General features: G+C 43.7%; 1 pseudogene; it reads right to left on the minus strand.

Annotated features, from left to right (window-relative positions):
• Positions 1 to 16,379: 16,379 nt before the first annotated feature.
• Positions 16,380 to 16,492, minus strand: LOC119359839 (annotated as a pseudogene).
• Between the last annotated feature and the right edge of the window lie 503 nt (positions 16,493 to 16,995).

A 16,995-nucleotide genomic window follows, 5' to 3' on the forward strand; every position in this document is an offset into this window, starting at 1 on the left:
ATTGTCTCTTATTGTATATGCGTGGAGCCCCTAGTGCGGGGGTATATGGCTTCTAGGCCTGCATCAATGGTGATTTTGCACCGAACTCGTCTATCCGCGTTCGTGGTCTTGAATGACCTATTTCGAAGTTTTTTGGCCGGTGAGGCCATTTTGCTGTGGGGCTGTCAAAGCGGCCGCACAATCCTCCGCTTGGGGAGGCGCACTTTAGTGCTTCCCCTTCAAAGAGATGATGCCTCATGGACCAGGCATCTTAAGCGTAAGAGATGCATAATGCGGTATTGCGTTAAAGCGAGCGAAAGCTTCGCGTCCCAGTAGTGCTTGATAGCGACTTGAGAACGGGACGATATGGAAGGTCAGCTTTTCATGGCGGAGGTTATCGGCAGAGCCGAATATGACTTCGAGCTGGAGAAAACTCATACAATGGGTGTCCGGACCAGGTATTACCCCTTGAAAGGAGGTTTTGCTGCGGCGGATTCTTGCTGGGTTTATCCCCATGTGGTGGATTGTATCCTGATATATCAGGTTTAGTCCACTGCCGCCGTCCATAAGGACATTTGAAAACTGGAGTCCGCCAATTATTGGATCGAGTATCAAGGCAGTCCAGCCTACATTCTTGATATTCCTAGAATAATCTAGCTGATCAAAGATGATCGGTTTTGACAACCAGTGGCAGGACCCTTTGGGGATGGGCCGTGTGGTGCGTACCTTTACGGGCGCTGCACGTTTTGTTATGTGAAGTGAGTTCACTGTTTTTACTTCTTGTGGGAAGTTCTTTTGTTTCCTGGTGCTCTGCTTTTGGGGTTCGTCCTCGTCTTCTCTTGGTGTGTTGAGCCCCTTGTGTTCGGCATTGAGTCTACCGGATTGTTTGAAAACCCAATAGTCTCTGTGGGTATGGTTAGAAGGCTTCTCGGGAGTACTGTGTATCTGACATATCCTGTCCAGGATTTTATTTAGGTTGGATGGATCGTCCCTGTTATCCTGGGGGGGCGATTTTTCCTGATTTTGTCGTGAGCCTTTGAATCCAGCGTTGACTGCCGTGCTCTTCGGACTTTTGTCCTTAGTCCAGTGACGGTCCTTGTTGCGTCGCGGTTTTCCGTTTCCATCCCTAGTTTCGGATGTACTTGGGTTGCTGGGGTTGCACCTTGCCAACCAGTTGTCCTCCCCTGCACAAAAGCGGGTCATGAGGCTTGTTAGTGCGGCCATTGTTCTTGGCTTTTCTTGGCCGAGGTGTCTGGCGAGCCATTCGTCTCGGACGTTATGCCTGAAAGCTGCTAAGGCTTCGGCGTCTGGACAGTCGACTATCTGATTCTTTTTAGTGAGGAATCTATTCCAGAACTGCCGAGCTGATTCTCCGGGTTGTTGAGTTATGTGACTAAGATCGTCTGCATCTGGAGGGCGAACATAGGTCCCTTGAGAAAGTTTGCTCAGAAAGCATCCTCGAGCTCTTCCCAGCTTCCAATTGTGTTTTCGGGAAGGCTTTTAAGCCAATGCCGGGCTGGCCCTTTAAGCTTAAGGGGTAGATATTTTATGGCGTGGAGATCGTCTCCTCTAGCCATGTGTATGTGGAGGATATAATCCTCGATCCAAACTCCAGGGTCTGTTGTTCCATCATATGCATCTATGTTTACGGGTTTGAATCCCTCTGGGAATTCATAGTCCAGGACCTCATCGGTGAAACATAGGGGGTGTGCGGCGCCCCTGTATTTGGGTGTGCCGGATTCTGATGATGGCTTCATAGCATTGCTTACGAGAGCTTGCTTTCTTGGCCCATAAATGGACCTGACTGGGCCATGATGCGAATCCTTAAGTGGGTCGCATGCCGATTTAGGTGCGGCGCCGCTTGCCGCTTTATGGGGTCGTCTATCCGACCGTGTGGCTTTTTCATTTTTTGAATGCGAGGGCTCTAGGGCCTCTTCGTCGAATTCAGGCAGTAGCTTTCTTTTCGGATAGCTTTTAGTGCGGCGACTGTCGCCGTACTTATATGTGGTATTGATTACTTTGCTCCATCTAATCCGGAGTGCATCTTCCGCTGTTTTTAGCTTCCGCTTCTGCTTTTTTAGGCTGCGTGCAGTTGCAACGAGCCTCTCGTGGAGATTCTTCTGCTCCGTAGGTTTATTCGGCGTGAGGTCGTCCGGAATGCCGTTTTCGTCGGAGGAGGGATGTTCGGTTTGTCTATCCGTGTTTCCCTGTTCGGACGGTTGCTCTAAGGCCTGCTCGTCGTCTACCGGCTCGTCCTGCTCTATGGCTGGGTTTTTGTCGAGGCGGGGCTTGGGTCGGCATTTACGCCGACGCTTTGATTGCTTTTCGGGGGGTCGATCTCCCATCCCATCCCCTTTTTCCTCGTTGTCGCTTCCTTTAGGGGTATCCACCATGTACACATCGTGAGATGAGGTGGCTGTCCAATGCCCTATGGGCGTTGGTTCATCGGTATCTCCTGCATCGTCATCCATGCTATCGATGTCTCTGGAGTCGAAGTTGAGCACGTCGTTTAAATTGTCGACAGTGGCTACCAAGTGGGTGGTGGGTGGGCTTTGAATTTCTTCACCGTCCGTATCCCATCCTCGCTGACCATAGTTCGGCCAGGGCTCTCCGATAAGGAGAGAGACTTGAGAGAGTTTAGGATATCGCCACAAGGCGAGTCCTGAAAGATGTCTGCGGTGGTGAACTCTATTATCGGCGCCCAATCGGATTCGGTCGGCAGGGGCGCGGGGGGTTCGGAGTCCGGAAAGGAGTCCGGATCCTCGGAGTCACGGATCATGCAGAGTGTGGGGCTAGCGTTCGGCTCGATCGCCTTTGAGATCGAAGCCCCCGAGGTGACGTCCAACTGCTCATCCTCGATTGGCGCAATAGGCTCCGAGTTAGGGGTCGGAACCGATGCGTGTGCGGCCTCCAGGACACTGTCCGGAGGCAGAGCTAGATCATGCCCCTCGAGATAGTGCGGCGCGCTTGGCCGTGGCTCGAACCCGTCGAAGATCAAGTCTCCGCGGATGTCAGCCATGTAGTTTAAGCTTCCAAACCTGACTTGATGGCCAGGGGCGTAGCTTTCGATCTGCTCTAGGTGGCAGAGCGAATTGGCCCGCAGAGCTAAGCCGCCGAAGACGAAGATCTGTCCGGGGAGAAAAGTCTCACCCTGGACCGTATCGTTGTTGATGATCAAAGGAGCCATCGGGCCTAAAGGCGACGACACAGAGGAACTCTCAATGAAAGCACCAATGTCGGTGTCAAAACCGGCGGATCTCGGGTAGTGGGTCCCGAGCTGTGCGTCTAGGCCGGATGGTAACAGGAGGCAGGGAACACGATGTTTTACCCAGGTTCGGGCCCTCTTGATGGAGGTAAAACCCTACGTCCTGCTTGATTAATATTGATGATATGGGTAGTACAAGAGTAGATCTACCACGATAACAAGGAGGCTAAACCCTAGAAGCTAGCCTATGGTATGATTGTTGTATATGGAGTTGATTGCCTACGGACTACAACCCTCCGGTTTATATAGACACCGGATAGGGTTAGGGTTACATAGAGTCGGTTACAATGGTAGGAGATCTTGAATATCCGCATCGCCAAGCTTGCCTTCCACGCCAAGGAAAGTCCCATCCGGACACGGGACGAAGTCTTCAATCTTGTATCTTCATAGTCCAGGAGTCGGGCCGAAGGTATAGTCCGGCCATCCGGACGCCCCCTAATCCAGGACTCCCTCACTTGACCTCCTCCATAGATGGGATAAGGGTTTCCCCTCTGGTCCTTGGCCTCCATGGCATGGGAGGGGCGAGAGCCCCTCCGAGATTGGATCTGTCTCTCTGTCTCTCTATGTTTCTGCGTTCTCTTATGCTGCTCTTTCACCGTTTCGTATATATATGGAGATCCGTAACTCCGATTGGACCGAAACCTTCGCCGTGATTTTTTACCAAAAATTAGCTTTCTTGCGGCTGAAGAAGGGCATCAACCGCCTTACGGGTGGACCATGAGGGTCAGGGGCGCGCCCAGGGGGTGGGGCGCGCCCCCCTACCTCGTGCCCACCTCGGACACCATTTCACGTTGATCTTTCTCCCATATTTTCCAAATATTCCAAAAATAAGCTCTGTCCCTTTTTATCCTGTTTGGATTCCGTTTGATATGGATATTCTGTGAAACATAAAACATGCAACAAACAGGAACTGGCACTGGGCACTGGATCAATATGTTAGTCCCAAAAATAATATAAAAATTTGCCAAAAGTATATGAAAGTTGTAGAATATTGGCATGGAACAATCAAAAATTATAGATACGACGAAGACGTATCAGCATCCCCAAGCTTAATTCCTGCTCGTCCTCGAGTAGGTAAATGATAAAAAAGATAATTTTTGATGTGGAATGCTACCTAGCATAATCTTGATCACATATCGAATCATGGAATGAATATTAAGACACGAGTGATTCAAAACAATAGTCTATCATTTGACATAAAAACAATAATACTTCAAGCCTACTAATAAAGCAATCATGTCTTTTCAAAATAACATGGCCAAAGAAAGTTATCCCTACAAAGTCATATGGTCTGGCTATGCTCCATCTTCACCACACAAAATATTCACATCATGCACAACCCCGATGACAAGCCAAGCAATTGTTTCATACTTTTGATGTTCTCAAACCTTTTCAACTTTCACGTAGTACATGAGCGTGAGCCATGGACATAGCACTATAGGTGGAATAGAGTATGATGGTGGAGAAGACAAAAAGGAGGAGATGGTCTCACATCAACTAGGCATATCAATGGGCTATGGAGATGCCCATCAATAGATATCAATGTGAGTGAGTAGGGATTAACATGCAATGGATGCACTAGAGTTATAAGTGTATGAAAGCTCAAACTGAAAACTAAGTGGGTGTGCATCCAACTTGCTTCCTCATGAAGACCTCGGGCATTTGAGGAAGCCCATCATCGGAATATACAAGCCAAGTTTTATAATGAAAATTCCCACTAGTATATGAAAGTGATAGCTCAAGAGACTCTCTCTATATGGAGAACATGGTGCTACTCTGAAGCACAAGTGTGGTAAAAGGATAGTAACATTGCCCCTTCTCTCTTTTTCTCTCAATTTTTTAGATGGTGGGGTTCTTTGGCCTCTTTTTTTATTTGGGCTTCTTTGGCCTCTTTTATTTATTTTTAAAGTACAGAATCTCATCCCGACTTGTGGGGGGATCATAGTCTCCATCATCCGTTCCTCACTGGGGCAATGCTCTAATAATGATGATCATCACACTTTTATTTACTTACAACTCAATATTACAACTCGATACTAGAACAAAGATATGACTCTATATGAATGCCTCTGGCGGTGTACTGGGATGTGCAATGATCTAGCGTAGCAATGACATCAAAAAATGTGCAAGCCATGAAAACATCATGCTAGCTGCCTTACGATCATGCAAAGCAATATGACAATGAATGCTCAAGTCATGTATATGATGATGATGATGGAAGTTGCATGGCCATATATCTTGGAATGGCTCTAGAAATGCCATGATAGGTAGGTATGGTGGCTGTTTTGAGGAAGGTATATGCTGGGTTTAAGGTACCGGCGAAAGTTGCGCGATACTAGAGAGGCTAGCAATGATGGAAGGGTGAGAGTGCGTATAATCCATGGACTCAACATTAGTCATAAAGAACTCACATACTTATTGCAAAAGTCTATTAGTCATTGAAACAAAGTACTACGCGCATGCTTCTAGGGGGATAGATTGGTAGGAAAAGACCATCGCTCGTCCCCGACCGCCACTCATAAGGAAGACAATCAATAAATAAATCATGCTCCGACTTCATCACATAACGGTTCACGTACGTGCATGCTACGGGAATCACAAACTTCAACACAAGTATTTCTACAATCCACAACTACCCACTAGCATGACTCTAATATCACCATCTTTATATCGCAAAACTATTGCAAGGAATCAAACATATCATATTCAGTGATCTACAACTTTTATGTAGGATTTTATGACTAACCATGTGAATGACCACTTCCTGTCATCTCTCTAAATAGATATAAGTGAAGCAAGAGAGTTTAATTCTTTCTACAAAATATGTGCCCACGCTCTAACAAATATAAGTGAAGCAAAGGAGCATTCTACAAATGGCGGTTGTCTATGTAAAGGAAAACAGGCAATCCAAACTTCAAATGTTATAAGTGAAGCACATGAAGCATTCTATAAAGCCATACTCAAAAGATATAAGTGAAGTGCAAAGAGCATTCTATAAATCAACCAAGGACTACCTCATAACAGCATGGTGCAGAAAATAAAAATGAAAACTAAATGCAAAAGACGCTCCAAGATTGCACATATCGCATGAACGAAACGAATCCAAAAACATACCGATACTTGTTGAAGAAAGAGGGGATGCCTTCCGGGGCATCCCCAAGCTTAGACGCTTGAGTCTCCTTGAATATTTACTTGGGGTGCCTCGGGCATCCCCAAGCTTGAGCTCTTGCCTCTCTTCCTTCTTCTCACATCGAGACCTTCTTGACCATCGAACACTTCATCCACACAAAACTTCAACAGAAAACTCGGTAAGATCCGTTAGTATAATAAAGCAAATCACTACTCTAAGTACTATTGCAAACCAATTCATATTTTGTTTTTGCATTGTGTCTACTGTAATATAACTTTTCCATGGCTTAATCCACTAATATAAATCGTTAGTTTCATCAAAACAAGCAAATTATGCATCAAAAATAGAATATGTCTAAAACAGAACAGTCTGTAACAATCTGAACATTCACCTTACTTCTGATACTTCAACAATTCTGCCAAAATTAGGAAACATAAAAAAATTGTATAGAAAGACAGTGCAAAAACAATCAGAACCATTTGACGTTCCATCTAAAAAATGTAAAATCGCGCGCTACAGCCAAAGTTTCTGTCCTGCACCGTACAAACCATCAAGCAAATGTAAACATCCTAAAGGCAAACCTTCGCACATTATTTTTATAATACAATGGAATTTTTACAAGGGGATAATTATTTTTGTTGAGAAGTTTCTGTAATCAAGATTCACAAAGTTGCCGTGAGCATGAACAAAGTTCAAGGAGCTCTCCCACTTCAACAATGCTTGTCTTTCGCACTTTCACTTTCCTTTTTGAAAAAAGTTTTGGGTTCTCCTCTTTATTTTTGTTGTTTTTAAACTATATAAAAGCACTCAACAGAAGTAAATGACTCTCTAAAACTTCCGGGTTGTCTTCCTGGCAGCTCTTTCTTTAAAGCCATTAAGCTAGGCATATAGTGCTCAAGTAATGAATCCACCCGGATCCCAAGGTATATCAAAGCCAATTTTAATTAATAATGATTTTTAATTTAGTAGTGAGCACAAAGTAACATATATCATGCAACAACGAAGTCTAACTCTCTTCCTATGCATCGGCATGTCATAAAAGAACAATCCATGCACACATAGTAAAGGCCAATGCATAGTATAAACAGTTTCTTGCAATTTTATCATGTGGGAAACATAGAGAGGTGGAGATATAGTTCCTCTCTCATAATAATTGCAAGTAGGAGCAGCAAGCACATGCATATTATATCTATCAAAATCATCATGTGTACTAGTAAAACGCAACCTATCAATGTAATCCTTAATAAGTGCAAACTTCTCCGATATAGTGCAGTCGGGAGAATTCAAAAAGATAATAGGACTATCATGTGTGGGTGCAATAGAAACAATTTCATGTTTAACATAAGGAACAATAGCAAGTTCATCTCCATAAGCATAATTCATATTGGCATCTTGGCCACAAGCATCGCAAGCATCATCAAAAAGGGATATTTCAAAAGAATCAACGGGATCATAGCAATTATCATAGCATTCATCCTTTGGTAAGCACGAAGGGGAATTAAACAATGTATGAGTTGAAGAGTTACTCTCATTAGAAGGTGGGCACGGGTTATAAATCCGCTCTTCCTCCTTTTGTTCTTCGCTCTCTTCCTCATCTTTTTCATCCAATGAGCTCACAGTTTCATCAACTTCTTCTTCCATAGATTCCTGCAAAATATTAATCTCTTCTTGGACAGCGCAGACTTTCTCAATAAGCGCATTAATAAAGGAATTATATTCATAATTATCATAGCAATATTTTAATATAGCTAAATTTTCAGGCCTATAAACATCATCATCAAAAGCTTCATGCTTTTCAAACAAAGATTCAATTTCATAAGCACCCTTAAAAGCAACAAATTCTTCTATTTGTTCCACATCATAGTAATCATATATGCCATTAGCATAAGAAGCTAAGGTTTCATTATCATTAAATTTTCATAAAAAGGGAAGGTGTGGAGCCTTCATCCTAGAGCAACAAGTATAATCATATCTCAAGCATAGTTGCCTAGCATACCATTTCAACATATAAATTTGATCCCATAATAGTTTCCCTTTTTGAGTCAAGCGATGATCCCTAAAGTATTCATGTTGATCCAACGTGTCTCCCATAACATAATTGAATGGGGTTTTCTCAGGATTATCAAAGTAGTACATAATATCTGTCACATAACGAGCATCGAGGGTTTTAGGAGGTTCATCATCTCCATGAGCAGCAAGTACACCTAATTTTTTTTGTATTTCGTGTTCCATACCCATAACTAAAGATAAAGAACAACTAAGAACAGCAAATAAAAATTACTTAGTGATAAAGCAAACAAGCACACATGAGAATATTCACCCCACGCTATGGCTCCCCGGCAACAGCGCCAGAAAAAGGTCTTGATAACCCACAAGTATAGGGGATCACAACATTTTTCGATAAGTAAGAGTGTCGAACCCAACGAGGAGCTAAAGGCAGAACAAATATTCCCTCAAGTTCTATCGACCACCAATACAACTCTACGCACGCTTGATGTTCGCTTTACCTAGAACAAGTATGAAACCAGAGGTACTTTGTAGGTGTTGTTGGATAGGTTTACAAGATAATAAAGAGCGTGTAAATAAAATCTAAGGGCTGTTGTAAGTAAAGAAGCAATAAAGTAAATATAGCGAGTGTGGAAAAGTGGTGGTAGGAGTTGCGAAATTCTCCCTAAGCAATTGACTACTTTACTAGACCGATAGCATGTATTATGTGGGAGAGGCCACTGCTAGCATGTCATCCCTGACTTGGAATTCTATGCACTTATGATTGGAACTATTAGCAAGCGTCTGCAACTACTAACGTTCATTAAGGTAAAACCCAACCATAGCATTAAGATATATTGGTCCCCCTTCAATCCCGTATGCATCAATTTCTATGCTAGGTTGAAGCTTCTGTCACTCTTGCCCTCCAATACATAGCCCTATCAACATACAACTAACCCTATGGTGTGATCCACGCGCGCGCTCATATGATGGGCACCAAAGGACAGCAACATAACCACAAGCAAATTAAATCAATCATAGCAATTCATCAACCACCGATAGGACAACGAAAATCTACTCAGACATCATAGGATGGCAACACATCATTGGATAATAATATGAAGCATAAAGCATCATGTTCAAGTAGAGGGTACATCGGGTTGCGGAAGAGTGGACCGCTGTAGATAGAGGGGGGAAGGTGATGGAGATGTTGGTGAAGATGGCGGAGGTGTTGGTGTAGATCGCGGTGATGATGATGATGGCCACGGCAGCGTTCCGGCACCACCGGAAGAGAAGGGGAGAGGGGGGCCCTTCGTCTTCTTCTTCCTTGACCTCCTCCCTAGATGGGAGAAGGGTTTCCCCTCTGGTCCTTGGCCTCCATGGCATGGGAGGGGCGAGAGCCCCTTCGAGATTGGATATGTCTCTATGTCTCTCTCTGTTTCTGCATTCTCTTCTGCTGCCCTTTCACCGTTTCGTATATATATGAAGATCCGTAACTCCGAATGGACCGAAACCTTCACCATGATTTTTTACCAAAAAATAGCTTTCTTGCGGCCGAAAAAGGGCATCAACCGCCTTAGGGGTGGACCACGAGGGTCAGGGGCGCGCCAGGGGGGTGGGGCGCGCCCCCTTACCTCGTGCCCACCTCGGACACCGTTTCGCGTTGATCTTTCTCCCAGATTTTCCAAATATTCCAAAAATAAGCTCCGTCCCATTTTATCCTATTTGGATTCCGTTTGATATGGATATATTGCGAAACATAAAACATGCAACAAACAGGAACTGGTACTGGGCACTGGATCAATATGTTAGTCCCAGAAATAATATAAAAAGTTGCCAAAAGTATATGAAAGTTGTAGAATATTGGCATGGAACAATCAAAGATTATAGATACGACAGAGACGTATCATTATGTTTTCTTACATCTGAGATAAATTATGTTGTCATGGATCATCCAACATGTTGAGCTTGCCTTTCCCTCTCTTGCTAGCCAATTTCTTTGCACCAAGTAGAGATACTACTTGTGCTTCCAAATATCTCTAAACCCAGTTTTTCCATAAGAGTCCACCATATTTACCTATGGATTGAGTAAGATCCATCAAGTAAGTTGTCATCGTTGCAAGCAATGAGAATTGCTCTCTAAATATGTATGACTTATTAGTGTGGAGAAAATAAGCTTTATACGATCTTGTGATGTGGAAGAAATAAAAGCGACAGACTGCATAATAAAGGTCCATATCACAAGTGGCAATATAAAGTGACGTTCTTTCGCATTAAGATTTCATGCATCCAACCATAAAAGCACATGACAACCTCTGCTTCCCTCTGCGAATGGCCTATCTTTTATTCTTGTCTTATACTTCATGCAAAGAGTCATGGTGATATTCACCTTTCCTTTTTACATTTTATCCTTTGGCAAGCACAATGTGTTGGAAAGATCCTGATATATATGGCTAATTGGATGTGGGTTTTCATGAACTATTATTGTTGACATTACCGTTGAGGTAAACGTTGGGAGGCAAAATTATAAGCCCCTGTCTTTCTCCATGTCTGATTAAAACTTCATAACCATAAATATTGCGTGAGTGTTAGCAATTATGAAAAACTAAAAGATGGTTGAGTATGTGGACTTGCTGAGAAGCTCTTATATTGACTATTTCCTATGTTATGATAAATTGCAATTGCTTCAGTGATTGAGATTATAGTTTGTTAGTTTTCAATGAAATTTCTGATTCATACTTGGGTATGTGAATGAATTGTTACTTTAGCATAAGATATCATATGACAATATATATATATATATATATATATATATATATATATATATATATATATATATATGTTGTTGTTCTAAGAATGATCATGATGCCCTCATGTCCGTATTTTACTTTTATCGACGCCTCTATCTCTAAGCATGTGGACATATTTTTCGATTTTGGCTTTCGCTTGAGGACAAGCGAGGTCTAAGCTTGGGGGAGTTGATACGTCCATTTTGCATCATGCTTTTATATTGATATTTATTGCATTATGGGTTGTTATTACATATTATGTCACAATACTTATGCCTATTCTCTCTTATTTTACAAGGATTACATGAAGAGGGAGAATGCCGGCAGCTGGAATTTTGGGCTGGAAAAGGAGCAAATATTAGAGACCTATTTTGCATAGCTCCAAAAGTCCTAAAACTTCACGGAAGTCATTTTTGGAATTAATAAAACACCAAATTAATACAATACATAAAGTTCATACAACACTTAAATGCAACAAACAAATAACTCTCTAGCTAAAGAATTTAAATGCAACAACAAATGCGATCAAGATCGCAACTAAGGTAACAATTGATCCAACAGCATAATGATACCAAGCCTCACTATGAATGGCATATTTACTAATCTTTCTAATCTTCAAGCGCATTTTCTCCATCTTAATCTTGTGATCATCGACGACATCGGCAACATGCAACTCCAATTCCATCTTCTCCCCCTCAATTCTTTTCAATTTTTCTTTCAAATCCTCGTTTTCTCTTTCAACTAAATTTAACCTCTCGACAATAGGGTCGGTTGGAATTTCCGGTTCAACTACCTCCTACATACAAATATCTATGTCAGCTTGATGGGCATAATTTTTCATAAACATGAAATGCAACAAATAGTTTTAAAAGAGAATATACCACATCCGAATCATAACAAGGGCGAGGGCCGACGGGGACGGATATCAAAACCATGGCACTATGTATAACAAACAACGTACGGGTAAGATAATTATACGAGTAACTATATATCCAAATCACACAAACATCAATTTTTTATATAAAATTTCATGAACAAGAGACTCACCACAAGGTGGTGCCGGCGACGGGACGGTGCGGGCGATCGACGGTGGTTACGACGGAGATTTAGAAGGCACTAAGTAAACCACACCTACATATGCAAACTAAGTGTTATTTTGACCTCAATTTGCATATAAATCAAATACTACCACATATAATTCCTCCCAAATTACTAAAACCCACAATCAATCACTATATAAACCAATGCAAGAGCTAATCTAGCAATGAGAGATGAAAGGACAAAGTTGAAGGAAATATGCCCTAGAGGCAATAATAATGTTATTATTTTATTTCCTTATATCATGATAAATGTTTATTATTCATGCTAGAATTGTATTATCCGGAAACATAATACTTGTGTGAATACATAGACAAACCAAACGTCACTAGTATGCCTCTACTTGACTAGCTCGTTGATCAAAGATGGTTATGTTTCCTAGCCATAGACATGTGTTGTCATTTGATTAATGGGATCACATCATTAGGAGAATGATGTGATTGACATGACCCATTCCATTAGCTTAGCACCCGATCATTTAGTATGTTGCTATTGCTTTCTTCATGACTTATACATGTTCCTATGACTATGAGATTATGCAACTCCCGTTTACCGGAGGAACACTTTGTGTGCTACCAAACGTCACAACGTAACTGGGTGATTATAAAGGAGCTCTAAAGGTGTCTCCAAAGGTAAATGTTGGGTTGGCGTATTTCGAGATTAGGATTTGTCACTCCGATTGTCGGAGAGGTATCTCTGGGCCCTCTCGGTAATGCACATCACATAAGCCTTGCAAGCATTGCAACTAATGAGTTAGTTGCGAGATGATGTATTACGAAACGAGTAAAGAGACTTGCCGGTAACGAGATTGAACTAGGTATTGAGATACCGACAATCGAATCTCGGGCAAGTAACATACCGATGACAAAGGGAACAAAGTATGTTGTTATGCGGTCTGACGGATAAAGATCTTCGTAGAATATGTAGGAGCCAATATGAGCATCCAGGTTCCGCTATTGGTTATTGACCGGAGACGTGTCTCGGTCATGTCTACATTGTTCTCGAACCCGTAGGGTCCGCACGCTTAAGGTTTCCATGACAGTTATATTATGAGTTTATGCTTTTTGATGTACCGAAGTTTGTTTGAATTCCCAGATGTGATCACGGACATGACGAGGAGTCTCGAAATGGTTGAGACATAAAGATTGATATATTGGAAGCCTATATTTGGATATCGGAAGTGTTCCGGGTGAAATCGGGATTTTACCAGAGTACCGGGAGGTTACCGGAAACCCCTGGGAGGTATATGGGCCTTAGTGGGCTTTAGTGGAAGAGAGGAGAGGTGGCCAGGGCTGGGCCGCGCGCCCCTCCCCCCCTAGTCCGAATAGGACAAGGAGAGGGGGGCGGCGCCCCCCTTCCTTCTCTCTCTCCTCTTTCCCGCTTCCTGAATCCTATTCCAACTAGGAAAGGGGGGAATCCTACTCCCAGTGGGAGTAGGACTCCTCCTGGCGCGCCCTCCTCCTAGCCGGCCGCACCCGCCCCCCCTTGATCCTTTATATACGGGGGCAGAGGGCACCCCATAGACACACAAGTTGATCCACGTGATCATATTCTTAGCCGTGTGCGGTGCCCCCTTCCACGATAATCCTCGATAATATTGTAGCGGTGCTTAGGCGAAGCCCTGCGACGGTAGTACATCAAGATCGTCACCACGCCGTCATGCTGACGGAACTCTTCCCCGACACTTTCCTGGATCGGAGTCCGAGGATCGTCATCGAGCTGAACGTGTGCTAGAACTCGGAGGTGACGTAGTTTCGGTGCTTGATCAGTCGGGCCGTGAAGACGTACGACTACATCAACCGCGTTGTGCTAACGCTTCCGCTGTCGGTCTACAAGGGTACGTAGATCACACTCTCCCCTCTCGTTGCTATGCATCACCATGATCTTGCGTGTGCGTAGGAAATTTTTTGAAATTACTACGTTCCCCAACAAAAGTTGCTAACCTTTGTGATCATTTGAATGGATGGGGGCCTGCAAATCTTGACAAATTTGGGGCAAATTTTGTGATGAACTCAAGAGGAAGAAGGGAAGAATATAGGAGAGGGAGAGGAGAAAGGGGGAAGAATAGAGTGCTGGTGGACGAAGGGTTTATATAGGACGACCTTTAGTACCGGTTCGTAGCACGAACCGGTACTAAAGATGCTGGAGGGGCCCCACTCTGACAACATCTTGCCACCACTCTCATTAGTACCGGTTCGTGGCACGAACCGGTACTAAAGAGCTCCTCCCGCCTAGTCGTTGGAACCAGCACTAATGGACACATTAGCGCCAGTTCTGTTACAAACCGGGACTAATGTGTCGCACATTTGACACTTTTTCTACTAGTGATCGGACAAATCTTTGACATCAGCACTGGTGGAATACGTCGATCTATGGTGTAGGCTTCGTGGCATCCATCTCTCCGGCTCCCATGATGCCCTTCGTTAACGATGGACCACAGATGCCATCTACTCTGCCAAATCCTCCTATCTCCCTCTTCCATGGGTCAACAAGCCGCCCCTCATTGGGAGCTCACTTGGCGATCATGTGCGCCCCTTCGCATCAAGGTCTTCGTTTGGAAAGCCCTACAGGATGGTGTTGGAGTGCTCAACGTCTCCAGCGGCATGGCATGCCCCATGAGCCTACTTGCCTTCTATGTGACCAGGACATCAAGTCAGTGCATCATCTGCTCTTCGCTTGCCCCTTCTCGCATCAGGTCTGGTACGACACTCTTTCATGGTGTCGCACAACCTTACAGCCGCTAGACCCCGACCACTAGTTCCTAGACTGGTGGGCTACATCCCTCTCGGCCCGCTGAATGCGCTTGGTACTCTTGTATGACTGTTACTTTGCGGAGAAGATTTCTTTTGTGTGGGTCTTTGCAAAGAAGATTTTTTTTGCAGGGGTCTTTGCGGAGAAGATTAACTTTGAACGCATCCTGAGAGAGGCTAATGTATACTCCCTCCGTCTGGTGAAGAGTGTACATCTAGAAATTTTTGCTCAAAGAAGATGGTGTTCTGCTGGTTGCCGACCATCATGGATGGCCATTGACGAGTACCGGAATGCTCCGCTGGAGATCTTCATTGGGTACTTGACACCTGTAGATTTCTGGATCGGATGGGATTCGGTCGTTTGCGCCTCTATTTTAGGCCGAGTGGTTTCAGGAGGGTGTGACGATAAGCTTCGTTGTCTGTTGACAGTATGGGACACGTTGGTATTTCGATTTCCGTGGTGAAGGCAGTGACAGAGAACGTCATGGTGCCTGAGGTCTGAGGTCTTGTAATAGCGGATCGAGTCTTCGCGGCGATGAGGACTTTGCTTGGTGATTCATGACTTGTGGCATCGGCATCGGCAAGTGGGGGCGGCAACACAAGCGGATTACAGAGTCTTAACTTTCAGGGTGAATGGCGCAGCTCTCCTGCGTCCTTTCAAAAACTTTCAGGGTGAATGCCCAAGGTCTGGCCTTAATTCTTTGTGCCTGGCAGTGATCTTGTTGAAGGCATTGTTTTGAGAGCGCGGATCTTCTCCAGGGTGAAAACCTAAGATCTAGGATCGGGCGATGACGGTGCTTCTACACTATTTCCTTCTTGGAGATGTCGCTTTTGCAGAATTAGGACTTCGGGTGTTGTCTAGGTGGTGGTTCGTGCTGCAGCTAGAGGAATTGATCATTGTGTTGTTGCAGAGGCCGGGTGTAACTGGTATTTCCGCGATATTAATATATTCCCTTTGTCGAAAAATGCACATCCAGGTCATCAAAGATGATTATTGTCCTGCGGAAATAAATCCTAGTAAAGCCAGAGATGGCCCCAAACCAGGGAAAACACAGAAGGAATGAGTAAAATTCTAACTAAAACAAAAAAAGAAGAAAAGGAAGAATGAGCAGAATCTCTTTTCTTGAATTATTTTTTCAAGAAGTGCCTTCCTCTATCTGCATGCGAGTATACACTATTTGTTACCCAGTGAGCAAATTCCCATTGGATACAAACAAATTCGGTGTTTACATCCCAACAACAAACTATTACAATACATTTTATAAACAGAGAAGGTATAAAAACCTAGAACTGAGAGAAATCATTTTTAATACAAAATTAGTATTAATTTTTTAATTTGAAACTATAATGTTGTGGCAAGATTGTATTTCTTTTTAAATTTGAATCATGGGAGAGGGCTCTTTAAAAATTGGCGCATGCTGCTCATTGTAGTGTGCACACGGTATTCTTTAATAAAAGGCGAAAGAATAGTTCACTTTGTGCTCATCACGCAGCTGCATGCATTTTATGATTGACCCTGGGTGACCGCTTATACACTTGGCTGAGAATCCTTCTTCCACAACCAGCGATGTGGGACTAAAAACCTGCACTGCTACATTCCATGAGGAGTTGAGGACGATGTTTTTTTAAGGGGATGGAGTTGAGGACGATGTGTTATGTCCCCTCGTTCAACTCGACTGGATCTCCCACGCGGCCTCAGCAGCCAGCAGCAGGCCCAATGCTGCCCGTCCAGCCCGACCACGATTCGTGCACAGCTTTGTCTTCCGGCGCTCTCCTTTTCTGTATTTAAGCGACGAAGCGATCTGCCTGAGCATCGTCGGGCACGAAAATCTCGATCGACACAACCATGGCATGGATGTCGTCGAGTCTCGGTTGAAAACATGAGCAATTTACTGAATAATTTTATTAATAGAAATACTAGATAAAGCATGATCAGTATAGTAGTGATAAAACAAACCATGTGATTTGACAAAGAGAAAGTAAACAACCCCTTCATAT

Source organism: Triticum dicoccoides, chromosome 2A (assembly GCF_002162155.2).
Source record: "Triticum dicoccoides isolate Atlit2015 ecotype Zavitan chromosome 2A, WEW_v2.0, whole genome shotgun sequence".
NCBI classification, from domain to species: domain Eukaryota; kingdom Viridiplantae; phylum Streptophyta; class Magnoliopsida; order Poales; family Poaceae; genus Triticum; species Triticum dicoccoides.